General features: G+C 39.8%; 1 long non-coding RNA gene across 1 annotated transcript; it reads right to left on the reverse strand.

Moving 5' to 3' along the window:
- Positions 1-862: 862 nt before the first annotated feature.
- Positions 863-2247, reverse strand: LOC126590009 (uncharacterized). Its single transcript, XR_007612028.1, has 2 exons — positions 1890-2247; positions 863-1090 (listed from the first exon to the last, which is right to left on the reverse strand). It is a non-coding gene; the product is annotated as an uncharacterized LOC126590009 (long non-coding RNA).
- Positions 2248-15725: the final 13478 nt, after the last annotated feature.

The following is a 15725-nucleotide window of genomic DNA, read 5'->3' on the forward strand; positions in this document are numbered from 1 at the left end:
AATATAGGTATATAGAATTACAAGAATCCCTACTACATAGCCAATTGGTACAAAGTAATTAAGTAATCAGCCCGTGATGCTCTCCCTTATTAAAAACGCCCAACTTGCCTAATAGAGATTTAAAACGTTCCTTTCCCAAAGCTTTAGTGAAAACTAGAAATATGGCCCGCGCACTACTGCGGGATTAGAAACCATGTTTCAAAGCTATAAGAAATTGTTGCAGAATTTAATGTTATTTACATTGAAAGATGTTTGAGCTTTTTGAAAGATGAGTATTTTCATCCTTGACCAACCAAATAATGGACGAGAAGGAATTTCAATTTCTCCCCTTCTTTTTCCCCTCCTTGCAGACTATACACACCATTCAGCAAGCAATCCACATATTTAATTCCTCTTGTAGCCATATCTTGTAACCCAATTATATACAGTTTATAATTTAAAGGAAAACTAACGAAAAGTCCAAAAAAACTTCAATTTTAATTAAAAACTTTTTTTAAAGGTATAGTGAATAGTACCAGGGAAAGGTATAAATGTGGTTTTTCGTTAAAAGTGAACAGTACCGAGAGTATTTTGTTAAAACTCCCTTTATTTAATAATGCAGTCTTCTTCCAAGAATAAGGTCCAAATACGCAATCGGTTCCACCCAGCATGTCTATATTTCTATTGAACAGAACAATCTGCAATACACTTACTCCCATTCTAAATCTGTATAACTTACTGGGGTAAAAAGACAATTCCCTTGCAAGAGCCAAAACACTATGTTTGCTACTACTTAACTTAAATACTTACCCAACAACAATAACAATAAAAATTAGCACAGAAAGCATAGATCCGTAAAACACGAAGTACATACCACAAGCAATGAATGACAACCTCAAAAGCTGATGTTTCTTCTATCCCACATATAGCACCAAGAAGTGCAGCATCCCTATGAAACATAGCTCCCAGTAATGGTCAAGAAGAACAATAACACATAAAATAATGAAAGAACAGAATCAGATGGTGGAAGCCAATACCGAACCGAATATAATTAAAATTACACATTAAAAATAGCTCCCTGTACTTGTTCGCTTGCTGCCACCTCTTCCTCCTACATTATACACATAAAAATTACATGGGATGCTGTAATTTTATTGTTTTCAGTTTAATTACTTTTCTTATCATATCCTTGTTGGAATATAATACGTGTTTCATAGCGCTTTGTGACTTGATCGCATATGATCTTATGCTCCACGACCTTACCAAATTGTGAAAAGAAGCTTTCGAACTCATGTGATATTCAAATTGAAAATTCTTAGTGAGAAGATAACGATTAATCAGTTGTGCAACGAAAAACATAACATTAGAACACATCCAATGGAGAAAACAATTACAACAACCTTTCATTAACTATGGATGGAATACCAGCAGCAAAATTTTTCTTTGTTTTGAAATCATTTACAAAACAAATCCTGGAATGAAAGCTCACAAAAGATGAATTCCATATAAATTTAAACATAAAAAAGAAGAAAGAACAGGTGAGAAAAGTACCTCAACCGAAACATATAGGCAATAGTTATACTAAAACAACAATTAATTGAAACCATTGAAAGGGAAAAAAAGCAAAAGTGGATAAAAACTTAGAATTCAACAAAGATTATGTTCCCAATCTAAATACATATGAACTCCAGCACAAAATAAAACCCAGGTCTGTTCAGCACTAAAGTTCAGTTCATGTGGATTTTGGAAGAAGAAATGTTCAAAATTTAACCATCCAGATTAGGGGAAACACCTAAACTGTAAAATTAACAACAATTAAACATTAGGAAGAGAAAATTTTATGTAATTCATAAAACATATACAAAAAATTGAAAAGAGTTTGCAAGGGAGATTTAGAGTTAAATCCATACCTTGTTACTTGATGGCGAGGTCGTAAGGGATAGGTCAATGGCAAAAGTCGACGTATAGCGAGTAAGAGAAACTTAACGGATGTCCACTGCATGCTACACTGTGTTTCGGCATATTCTTACTAGGATTTGGTCAGAAAACTACAACCATTTTTACAAATTTCCATAAGCCAACAATGGAAAATGAAAATACTAAGCAACTTAGAAGGAGGCAGACAACAGAAACCAAAGAACGGAACACGCGAGAACTAAAACGTTAAAAAACAGCACATAACCATTTCAAAGACCACAAAAGCCCAAAATTAGAAAAATAGAAATATAGAATTTGATAACATTATACTTTAAGAAGCCCTAAATTTCCAGTCAAAGGAAAATTAATACCTCTACCAAAAAAAAAAAATTGGGAGATAAAAAACTCAAATCCCAGAAAATAAATCATAAAGTTTGATTAGAATTTAGGAGAAGGGTAAGGTTGGATACGCAAAGAGAGGGTGGCCTTGTATTTATTAGGAAAACTGTTTCATTGAAAATTAATTAGAGTACATCATTGGTTTATAACTTTATATAGAGCTATACATATGCCAACTAAGCAGCTATACATTTGCCAACAAGGCACAACAATCCTATCTGTCCTACAACTAATTACAATAGAAAAATCAAGATAAACTATCCTTAATATGCCCCCTCAAACTGAGCGTAGGTAACCGAAGAGATAGTTTGTCTCGAAGAAGTAAAAACCGAGAAGTAGGCAGAGATTTGGTGCAAATATCCGCAATTTGGTCCTGTGAACACACAAACTGAACAGTGACAACATTGGAAAGAACCTTTTCCCGGATATAGTGATAGTCAATCTCTACATGTTTTGTCCGGGCATGAAATAAGGGATTCTTAGCTAAGGATATCGCCGAAATGTTATCACACCACAATGTAGGAGAACATGATAGAGAGACACGATAGAGAGACACCAACATCAACAAGTAACTTGCAAAGCCATGTAATTTCAGCAGCGGTGTTTGCTAAGGAGCGATACTCTGCTTCAGTGGAGGAACGAGCCACGGTTGGCTGCTTTTTAGCACTCTAACTAATGAGAGAGTTGCCCAGAAAAATACAATAACCACCTGTAGATTTTCTATCCAGTGAACATCCTGCCTAATCTGCATCAGAGAAGGCATTAACAGTGAGAGAACCTGAGGTTTTTGGAAACCAGAGACCAAGCTCAAGTGTGCCTTTCAGATAGCGCAATATGTGTTTAACTGCCTGGAAATGTGATTGTCTTGGTTGATGTATAAATTGACAAACCAAGTTAACAGCAAAAGAAAGGTCAGGTCGGAACCAAGTAAGATACTGTAGGCCACCAACAATCGATCTGTATTCTTCTGGATTAGAGAGCAAAGGAGAAGAATGATCCAACTTAGATGTACTAAGAGGTGTAGCACATGGTTTTGCACCGGCCATATTGGTCTTGGTAAGCAGATCAAGAATATATTTAGTTTGAGAGATAAAGATTCCAGAAGAGGACCTGTGAACCTCAATGCCAAGGAACAAATGTAGGGGACCTAGATCCTTGACCGGAAAAAGAGCACTGAGTTGAGCTATTGTATCCTTGCAAGCTTGGGAAGATGGACCGGTGACTAAAATGTCATCCACATAAACAAGGATAAACACCAGAGAAGGATCCTTCTTGACAAAAAGTGAATGATCATTTTGTGAACCACAAAATCCCATAGATTTAAGTGCACCATGAAGTTTCTCATACCAAGCACGAGGAGCTTGCTTGAGGCCATAAAGACTCTTATGTAACTTGCAAACATGATTCGGCTTAGTAGGATCTTGAAAGCCAAAGGGTTGCTGCATGAATACAGTTTCAGAGAGAATGCCATGCAGAAAAGCATTACTGACATCTAGCTGGTTTAGAAACCAGTCATACTGAGAAGCAAGAGTGAGAAGAAGCCGGATAGTAACCGGTTTAGCAACCGGACTGAAGGTTTCTGTGTAGTCCAAACCTTCTTGTTGATGGAAACCTTTTGCGACCAACCGTGCTTTATAGCGGTCAATAGTGCCATCAGCTTTCCTTTTAATGCGAAAAACCCATTTACATCCAACAAGATTTTGAGATGGATGAGGAGAAACAAAAGACCAAGTATTGGTATTGACCAAAGCATTGAATTCCTCCTGCATGGCCTATCTCCAGTGAGAATGTTTGGAGGCTTGGAGATAAGTGGTGGGAAGAAAATCAGGAGATATGTGAGAAGGAAGAGGGTGTTTAGTGGCGGAATAAGCCTTAGGTTTAAAAATACCTGATTTGGATCGGGTTTGCATATGGTGAGTGTCTGGATTTGAAGGTGGTAATGGTAGTATAGGTGAAGAATGAGGAGAGATGGAAGTGGGAGAGATGGGAGAGATGGGTGGAGAAGGTGAGGAATTTTGATTATATGAAGAGGTAATAGGGTGTATAGGTGGAGGGAGGTTGGTGAAGACAAGAGTGGAAGGGATTGAAGATGGAAGGGTAAGAGGTGAGTTTATGACAGGTGAAACTGGAGAGACTTGATGAAATGGAAAGGTCAATTCATCAAATATAACATGTCTTGAGATATACACCTTGCGGGATTGAATATCAAGACACCTATAGCCCTTATGATTGAGACTATAGCCAAGAAAGACACAGGGCTTACTTTTAGGCTCCAGTTTAGAAGCTACATAGGGTTTTAACCAAGGAAAACACCTGCACCCAAACACTTTCAATGTTGTATAATCTGGAGGCTTGTTGAATAAATGTTCCCAAGGGCAGGATCTAGACATGGTAGGCAAACGGTTGATAAGATACACTGATGTAGAGAATGCTTCAACCCAGTAAATATGAGGAACATGAGAGGCAGCTAAAAGGGTTCGAGCAGTTTCCACTATGTGTCAATGCTTACGTTCCACACAACCATTTTGCTCTGATACCATATTAGGAAAACTGTTTCATTGAAAATTAATTAGAGTACATCATTGGTTTATATAGAGCTATACATATGCCAACTAAGCGGCTATACATTTGCCAACAAGGCACAACAATCCTATCTGTCCTACAACTAATTACAACAGAAAAATCAAGATAAACTATCCTTAATAGTATTGTATTTCTGCTACTCTGAAATGCAATCCTCCTTGTCCCAGGGCCCTTCACAAACTTCTCCGAGTACCACCCGCACACAGAAACAATATCCATTCACCCTATTCAGAAATCGAAAAATGGATTTTAGAGAGAGGAGAGAGAATTAGGATTTAAGAGTAATCATGGAAACTAATTGTGCTGAGAGGAAGCGATTGTGGTTGGCGTCTCTGAGATTTGAACGAGGAGAAATGGAGGAGCTGTGAGAGAGAGTTGGACCAAAGGTTGAGAGTAAGGGTGGTTGGGGTCGGGATCCCGAACCGAAACCCCTAACCCAAATCCCAAACCAAAACATTTCGGGATGGGATTTTATATCCCGAAACCGAACCGAAACTATTGGGATCCCGAAATTCGGGATTCCCGAAAGTGTTTCGGGATTTTCGGGTCACTTCGGGATTGGGCCTTGAAGCCCAAAATGTTGGGCTTTTAAAACTTTTTACAATTTTAAGCTCTTGAACAAGTAAACCCACCCATTTTTCAAGAAAAAAAAAAGAAAAAAAGGTTAACAATTGCAGGCAGCTTGCCTGTTTCAGTTTCACAATATCACAATTTCAGTTTCACATTACCATCTGTTTCAATTTTCATACCAAGGAAGCAACAACTAACAAGTTAAGCTTAAGTTCACAATTGTCTACCAAACTAGTTAATTAAAAGTGCATGCAACCAAAATGAAATAAGTTAAGTTTTACAAACCAAACTTCCGAATGAATTTAGATTAAGTTACAAACCAAAAGCAAAACATAGTTTATAAGCAAGAAAGTGCATGCAACCAAAATGAAGCTTAAGTAAGTTCATTCCCTTTTGCCCCTTCGGCCCTTCCCCTTGTTGATGAATCAACCACACTCTTGATTTTTCCCTTCTCTGTAAAATACAATTCTAAAACCGCCGCCGCCACCTTGTGCCTATTTGGAAGCTTGTACTTTGGATTCAAGTCATGGATCCAATCTTTAAAGTCCTCTTGATCAACCACCCTAAAAGGCATCTCCGCTTTTATTATCCACTTCACACATTTCATATCAAGTCTTTTTTGATTGAAAGTGTGAGCAACAACTTGATCCCCCATCACCCCTTGTGACAACAATGGTTGTTTCGAATCCAGGGTCCTAGGTGTACTAGTAGATTGTGATTGGCTACCACTACCACTACCACTACCAGACCCGTCCATCCTGATAATGCACAATAATATATCACAACACACTTCAGCATATATATAATATTCATATAAGATTAAAGCAAGTTAATTGATCCATAAACTGATCCATTCCATAATATATCACACACATTCCATAAACTGATCCATAAACACATATTTATCTCAGAATATAATCAAGTTAATTGAATATAATCAGGTTAATTGAATATAATCAAGTTAATTTTTGGTTCATCAGTTGAACCAATTTGCAATAACTCAACAAAATACGCAAATAGTTCAGAATTCGATATCCGAAATTGCTCCATTAAAGAGGCATTCCCTAATCCCGAATATGTTCACACTCCATTAAAGAGGCATTCGATATCCGAAAATGCTAAAGAACAAAACCCAGTGAAAATAAAAAACCCTAACCTGGATTTTAAGACTCAATTGGTTCCTTCTTGTCCTGCGTCTGCGTGAGTTGTGGAAGATGAGGAGCGGCGTGGATTCAACGGAGGAGTGGAGCGGCGGAAGCATTGGCGGCGGGACTCTGAGTGAGAGTGTGAGTCGGCGTGGATTCGACAGAGGCGTGGAGCGACGGGAGCACGGGCGGCGGGACTGTGAGTGAGACTGTGAGACTGTGAGAGAGAGAGAGAGAGAGAAGAAAACTGGTGGGATTCAAACGAAGAAGAAGACGAAGACGAACCTGGACTTCAGCCGGGAGAGCAAGTGCGAGAGGATAGCGTCTGGAGAGGACCACGACCGAGCGTGAGAGGACACTACGTCTGGAGAGGAAGGAGACAGCAAGAGGGTTCGCTCCGACTAACTGTGAGTCTGTGAGAGAGGGACTGTGAGCGAGAGCGGAGAGACCGAGAGACTGTGAGCGAGAGCAAGAGTGAGTCTGAGAGAGAGAGACACCCACCTAACAAATGACCTAACCTAACTCAATGGACAGTTGGATTTGATTTTAACAAATCCAACGGTTCAAGTAATTTCTAATTAAAAATTAAAAATAAATAAATATATATATATATAATAATCGGTTCGGTTCGGGATTACCGAAAACTTTCAAAGCTGTGGCCGAATCCCAATCCGAAACTTTCGGGACGGGTTCGGTTTCGGGTACCAAAGGTTTCGGGAAATTCGGTTCGGGATTTTTTCGGTCAAATTTCGGGACGGGATCGGGACGGTTCGGGATTTTCGAGAAAAAATTCCACCCCTAGTTGAGAGAATGAGAGATCGAGCTCTAATAGCAACGGATTTATCAAAAATCCGTTCAACAAACGAATAAATAAAAATCGTTATTTTAGTTAATTAAAATTGTTTAACGCTCCGTTTGTTTGCCGAGAAACCGCGGAGGATTAGAAAACAAAAATTTCTGGAGATGTGAAATTTTACTTTCTATTATTCCTTGTGTAATTATATTTGTAGGTATTGGAAATGGAAAACTGAATTAAAAATGGAATTAAATTAAGAAGCCGGGTATTACCTTGAAAGCGTGGATTTAAAGGTTTGGGGATGAACAGAGAGTAGGGATTTTCCCACCAACCAAACAGAAAACTGGAAAAGAAAGTTGAAATGAACACGAAAGCCAACTCGATCGATCTCGTCCGCTCCAGCTAGGTATGGTCCTCAAGCTAGTGACCGATAGCAGCTCGATTAACTTCCTGAGGGTTTTTTTTCTCAGAGCTTCATACGCCGCAAAAAGAATATAAATCAACACTATATACATAAAATCTCCAATTCTTGAGACCGTACAAAGGATTAGGGTTTGTGATCGCAGAGGCGTGCGTGGCCCTGAAAGGTTTGGGATTCCAAGAGGAAGGAGACGGGTTTTAGAGAGAGAAAGTTGTAGGGTGAGAAAATTGAGAATGAACTGAAGAAGGGTTGAGGAGTTTGACTCCTTAATCTTTTCTTGCTGATGATGACGACTCTCCGTCTTTCTCTGTCTTTCCCTCTGTGCAAGGTCATACCTCCCTTACCCGTTCACTTCAACCCTTGCAGAAAATCCTCCCATCTCTCTGCGAACACCTGAAATCCCTCGTAGCCATCGATATCCTCCCATCTCTCTGCAACGGCTGTCCCGCAATGCCTGCCCCCATTCGGTCCCGAACCGTAGTGCCCTCAGAAATGTAAGTAATGGCAGAAGCACAGCCACAAACCGGCAGAAATGTAAATAACGCAAAACGAGGGCCCATTTTAGAATAGACTGGAAAAACCGTAAATATTTCAAGAGTGATGTTATTCCCACCTAATATCTTATCTTCCCATCTAATATCTTATCTTCCCACCCACTTTTTAATGAATTTTTTATATAAATTTGTCCATTTGCAAAAAGATTGATAAAGACATTAATTATCTTGTTTTGCTTAATTAAAAAAAAAGTTGGGTGCGGGAGACGATTTGTCTACCTTAAATCCTAACTCATATTTTCATCTCGTTTCATTCGAAGAAAATAAAAAAAATATCAATGGACTTAGAAGATGACTTTTTCATTGAAGAGGTGGAAGATGATGCTTCTATGGAAGATGTGGAAGATGACGCTTCAACGGAAGAGGTAGCAGATTAGCTTTTACGGAAGAAGTAGAAGATTATGTTTCCATTGAAAAGGTAGAAGAATAATTTGTGTGTGGGTCATTTGAATTTGTCCATGGTATTTTTGAATTTGTCGTTGTCGAATTCTTTTGAATTTGGAGACCTCTGTCGTTTCTATTTGAATCTGTAGACCTTAGTAGTTTTCATTTACATATTATTTGTTTATATTTTTCAAGAGACAATTTTATAATTTCATATGTATGTATATATTTAAGGTTATTTTGAGAATAATAGTGGGTGAGGAAATATCATTTTAATTTTTTAACTTTTTAAGGTGGGTGGGAAAAATAAGACAATAGGGTGGATTTAGTAGCTCTCTATTTCAAAATCTGGTCAGAGATAAAATTACCCTCCTAACTTTTAATAACTACCTTTCAACCCAGCCCCAAATCCCATGGCTTTGTTGTAAATAAAGTGAAATCAAGGGTAAAAAAAAATTGACTGTAGCTAAGCTAAAGTCAAATTACTCCTCAACTTCAGAATAGATAATGTCAGTGAGCTGTGACATGGATGGAACATAATAACTTGTGACAACTTTTCCTTCCATGATTTTATTTTGGACATAGTGACAATCAATCTCAATGTGCTGTGTAGGTTCATGGAGTGCTGAAATGTGAAGAGCAACTTGATTATCACAAAACAAAGTTGCAACCCCCTTGTTGCAAAGTTGTAGATCATGAAATAGATTTTGTAGCCAAGCCAACTCGCAACAAGCTGTTGTCATGGATTCATACTCTGCTTCGGCAGAGGACAAAGAGACTGTCCTTTGACGTTTTTTTTCATGAAATAAGAGTCTCCCAAAAAAAATGTAATAATCAGTGGTGGACCACCGAGTGGTTGGGCACCTCGCGCTATCCAAGTTAAGTATGCTTTCAACTTCAAATCATTATCTGAAAAGAAAAAAAAACATAATACCTTGTTCGGGTGTCTGTTTTAAGTATCTCAAAATGCGCAATGCAGCCTCATAGTGTGACTTCTGAGGTGCTTGCATGAATCTACTCAACAAGTGGAACAAGTACATGATATATGGCAGGATAATAGTGGGATAAATTAGATGACCAATCAATCTCCTATATTTAACATGATCATTGAGCATTTCACCCTCATCAAAAAGCAATTTTAGATTTTTCTCAATAGAGAAAGTGCTAGGTTGTGATCCTAAAAGACCCATATCATCAAGAATATCCAACAAATATTTCCTTTGCAAGATAAAAATCCCCTTTTTTGAACGCGCCACTTCTATGCCTAAAAAGTATTTTAAATTACCAAGATCTTTGATGTAGAACTTGGTATTTTAAAAAATGTTTTAGGTCATTAATTGCAGTTGAATTGTATCCTGTAATCAAAATGTCGTCAACATAAATAAGGAATGCAGTAAATGACTTACCTTCACGTTTATTGAAAAGCGAATAATTTGCTTTTGATTGAACATAACCAGCGGTCTTAATGGCTTGCAAAGACTTGAAAAGCATTGTCGAGGGACTTGCTTTAAAGCACAAAGCGATTTATTGAGGTGATGTATATTTCCTCCTCCATGAGATCACCATGAAGGAATGCATTATGAACATCCAGCTGATGTAAAGATCAGGAAGAGGCGGTAGCAAAAGTAAGAAGACAGCGGAATGTGACCAGTTTGGCAGTAGGGGAAAATGTATCATCATAACCAATACCCTATAACTAAGTGTACTTCTTAGCGACCAAACGAGCTTTGTAACTTTCAATACTGCCATCAGATTTGTACTTGACTTAATAGACCCATTTGCAACCAATGGATGCCTTACCATGGGGTAAATAAGTAGTACCCCAAGTGTTACTAGCCTCGAGAGCTTGGATTTTGTCATCCATGGCTTGAATTCATTTAGGATCTTTGCACGCATTTGCATAAGTGGTTGACTCCACAATGGTAGAAAAACTAGAAAGGAAGGCAGACTATAGCGATTAGCGGCGACAATTATTGGTAGGATAAAAAATTTGAAAATGGATGTCTAGTACTGGAACTGGGTAGACGAGGGCATGCGTGGGGGAGGGGGCAATGTAAGAAAGGGACAAACATAGTCGTTAAGCTTCATAGTTGTAAGGTCACAAGATCCCCAGAGAGGGATAGAAGCGAAAGCAAAGGCAAGTTGAGTGGCAAGTTGTGTGTCAGATAGCTAATCATCAGGCTGCGTCTCACAGAGATGATCATCATGCTACGTGATAGCAGCAAGGTGTTCATCAGGGGAACTTCAGGCTACGTGATAACAGCAAGGTGCTCATCATGGGATCTTCAGGCTACGTGATAGCAGCAAGGTGCTCATCAGGTGACTGCGTGTTAAATAACTAATCATCAGGCTGCGTGATAGCAGCAAGGTGCTCATCAATTGACTGCGTGTCATAGAGCTGATAATCAGGAGCAATATCAAGAGGTGTCTCAATATTTTGTGAGGCACTGGTGCGGTCATGCAATTTATGCCATGGTGAGGAAGGCTCAATGCAAGAATTGAACATAGATGTATGATGGTTGTTTGTATGAGGATTTAATTCCTTTTGGCCATGATAAGGAAACACATCCTTATGGAAAACAACATCTCGACTCGTAAAAATATGTTTGGAGTGAAGATCATATAATTTGTATTATTTTTGTCCAAAATGGTGTCCAATGAAAATCTAGCAGGGTGCCATCAGGTAAGGCCATGACATGCAATGGTGGTTAAAATGTTGCTTGAGCCAATGGAAAACCTAACTCGTGGTCTGTTGCACCACTATCAAGTACCCACTTGTCAGAACCCTACCTGTAGTAGTGATTGCATTGGCTTTGCTTTCCATGCTTAATTTCTGGCTCATCATTGATAAAATTTGTTGGACTGCTCTTGAATAAGGCTGGGCGTTATTTTAGCACACCTTATGGATTGAATACTGTTGGCTAATGAACCACATCCGCCACTTGACCTACTACCTTTGGCTTTCTTTTTACGATCGCCATCACTAGTTTCTTCGGATTTACCATGAAAATGATGACCCAAGTGTCAAAGGTGTGATGGTCGTGGTCACATTACAAACAGAGGAGAGGTTTACGTTTTCGTTGATCGTCCCTTGCCATTATTACGTGAAAACTGCACCGCCATGGCTGCCGGTTCAATCAAGGCTTGCACAGTGGCTATGCCTTATTGTTTCTCTTCTTGATACAAGAGGAAATAGATCTTGTGGGTGGATGGAAGGGTTGTGTTAGAAGAATATGACCAATAATTGCTCTTTACAACTCATCAAGGCTCATAAGAATCTACAACACTGTTGTAGTTTCACTTGTTCACCGTGGGATTTGGCAGCACCACAAGAACATGCTTCCACCATCTGACATACCTTTATCTCATCCTATAAACTCCTCAGTTGGGTGAAGTAAACATTGATTGGTTGTTGGTTTCAAGTGGTGCGTGAACTTTCACGTTGAATGAGATGTTTTGCTTCGCAAACCTCTCTTTTGAAATCTTCCCAAACATCTCCAGCGGTCCTCAAATACACAACACTTGATATTATGTCGGATGCGAGGACGTTGACAATCCACGTAAGTACCATGTCGTTACACCTTTGCCAAAGAGCAAGTTCAGTGATCTTCTTCGCATTTGGCTTTTCAATAATACCATCTATGAGCACTAACTTGTTTTTCGAACAGAGCGTAATCATCATGGAGCGACACCAAATGCCATAGTTATCACCGGTAGAGGCTTAGAAACAAGCATTATTCCGGTATGATTGGAACGATGGTGAAAAAGGGGCCAAAGGTGTTTATACCATACTTAGGGCCTCCGTATTTAGACCTTGTATAAATATTCGGAAGACTCAAATGTAATTATGTAATAGATGAAGGGGCAAATATGTAATAAGTGAGGAGCCCTTATTCTATAAAAGGGCCTCCTCACCCTTACAAACCTCAAGCCTCACATCCCCTAAACAAAGGTCATATCCTCACCACAGTCCTTGCTCTTAAACTCTCTATTTCTCTGGGTAACTCCCCCTCACACTTGTAACCCATACATACAGTTAGAGAGAAATACAATCAACATCAGTGTGGACGTAGCCCAAACATTGGGGTGAACCATGATACATTTTGTGTTCTTTACTTTCTTGCACTAACTTGTTTTTCGAACAGAGCGTAATCGTCATGGAGCGACACCAAATGCCATAGTTATCACCGGTAGAGGCTTAGAAACAAGCATTATTCCGGTATGATTGGAACGATGGTGAAAAAGGGGCCAAAGGTGTTTATACCATGCTTAGGGCCTCCGTATTTAGACCTTGTATAAATATTCGGAAGACTCAAATGTAATTATGTAATAGATGAAGGGGCAAATATGTAATAAGTGAGGAGCCCTTATTCTATAAAAGGGCCTCCTCACCCTTACAAACCTCAAGCCTCACATCCCCTAAACAAAGGTCATATCCTCACCACAGTCCCTGCTCTCAAACTCTCTATTTCTCTGGGTAACTCCCCCTCACACTTGTAACCCATACATACAGTTAGAGAGAAATACAATCAACATCAGTGTGGACGTAGCCCAAACATTGGGGTGAACCATGATACATTTTGTGTTCTTTACTTTCTTGCAGATTCACGGTCGGATTTACGTTGTTCCAAGACCTCCGGTTTTGTGCAGCAACATTTGGCGCCGTCTGTGGGAAACGACACGAAAATCTATGTCGGTTCTCTTTCATTTTTTTCATATCACCACCGTGAAACCTTCACAACCTCACCAAGAGACATTCTATCTATCTCTCAATTTGCTCTTGCACCGAGAGACACCACCATCACTTTCACCACTCTCCGTCACCACATCGTGCTTCAAACCTTCATAACCTGCATCTATGCATTTTTTACAGATTCTGGTGCTCTTCTCCATGTAAACTCCGACGGGTTTGTGGGTTCTAGAGCTCCGGCTCAGTTCCAATCCATTCCAGCAGAGAGAAAAAGGGAGAAAGAGAGAATCCCACCTACAATTCCAAAGACGAACGCCACGATTCTCTATGTTCAATGGCTTGATTGAGTTCAAAACTTCAGAGGATCACCATTCTGCTATCTCATCCGCACTCAAATCTCTCTTTCCACTGCTATGAAACAAGCCGAGCCAGGTTTAACTCCGACCTACACACAAACGAAGCCCAAGATTTTGCATGGATGTTGAGATACTGAAAAGTGATCGAATTTGAGAGGTGGGTTTATCGGGGATTGAGGTTCTGCGAAATAGTTATGTCGCAAACCGATCAAAAAATGGAGGGATGGCTTTATCTCGTTCGTTCGAATCAGATTGGGCTACAGTACTCCCACAAACGAAGCTAAAGCCTCGTTCTTGTCACAAAAAGCCAAAAGCCAAAAGCAATTTCCGATCAAAACCTTTGGAAAAAGCTCTGCAATCTGCATGCCCTAGCTGAGAAGAAAATGATGAGAGAGATCAGATATGGCAATTTCCAATTCTACCCTCTTAATTACTTTCTCATTCCCAACAACTCCCAGTTCATCCTCCTCGTCTTAGTCCCTCAAACATCAGTTTTTACTCACGCCTTCTTTGTTTCGGCCAGCGGCTCCGATCGCCACCTCCGCCACAAACCAACATGGTCATGGTGTTCGGAGAGATCACTACCAAGGCCAATGTTGACTATGAGATGATCGTCCGTGACACTTTCCGCGCCATTGGATTTGTTTCCGATGATGTGGGTCTTGATGCCGATAACTGCAAGGTCCTGTTAATATTGAGCAGCAGAGCCTTGATATTGCCCAGGGTGTCTATGGTCACTTTACCAAGCGACCTGAGGAGATGGGCTGGAGCTTGAGGGACAGAGACGACAGTCATCTGGTAGCCCCGGCTGCTCTGTTAATTGCTCCAAAGAAACTGGAAGTGAATGATTTGCGGGCATCTTTCTGAGAGTTCGAGCTCTGAGAAGACGGAGAAAAATAAAGGAAAACAGAGGAAGCTGGAGGCATGTGTTTTACAAAGTCCAATCGGAGCTCAAGAAACTCATAGGTTCTGATGCTGGAAGACTCGCCGGATGTGTCACCGCCGATGTCTCCGATGGGCCAGTTTCTCAGGTCGAGCTCGATAAATGAAATGGTGGCTTTCCTGAACTTGCAGCTCGGAAAGGTCAACAGATGGCCACGTCAGGAGTCCACCATTTTTTCGCTCGAATTGGACCGCTACTAGGCAGAGGATCGTCGGTGATGAAAAAAGTTGACTGAGTAGAAAATAAAATATGAGAGATTGGGATTTGACTTAGTAGGACCGCAAGTGGGTAGGGGACAAACTGTAAAGAAGATATTAATGATTAACTGGGTGTGTATGACAGCAGCACAGAGACAGAGACAGAGACAGAGATGCGGTGGAAAAGAGATAAAACAGATAACCTGAGTGCCATCTGCAATCTGCAAAGTAAAGCAAAGTAAAGAAAAAAAAAAGCCTTACTTTACTTTTGTCTGCCGTCTGCAAAGTAAAGAAAAGAGCTTTACTTTACTTTTCTCATATTTTTGACTCAGTCATCCATTCGCACTTATGGAAAACAACCACAAAGATAAAACTCTTATCCTTACAGCCCATACCCACTGTCATTGATAAATATTTTATTAAGTTGTCTTCTGCAAACTAGAGCAACTATTGTACAGTTATACTGATGTGTAAAGAAGGCAGCATGCCAAAAAAAAAAAAGTACGTCTAGTACTCCAAAAATTATTCGGCAGCCTGCCGTTATTATCACCAACCAGGTGATCAAAAGTACATCCAGTACTCCAAAAATTATTCGGCAGCCTGCCGCTATTATCACCAACCAGGTGATCAAAAGTAAATCCAATACTCCAAAATTATTCGGCAGCCTGCCCCTATTATCACCCATTAGGTGATCAAAAGTACTCCAAAATTATTCGGCAGCCTGCCGCTATTATCACCCACTAGGTGATCAAAAGTACGTCCAGTACTCCAAAATTATACATGAACATCAC

This window comes from Malus sylvestris, chromosome 11 (assembly GCF_916048215.2).
Source record: "Malus sylvestris chromosome 11, drMalSylv7.2, whole genome shotgun sequence".
NCBI classification, from domain to species: domain Eukaryota; kingdom Viridiplantae; phylum Streptophyta; class Magnoliopsida; order Rosales; family Rosaceae; genus Malus; species Malus sylvestris.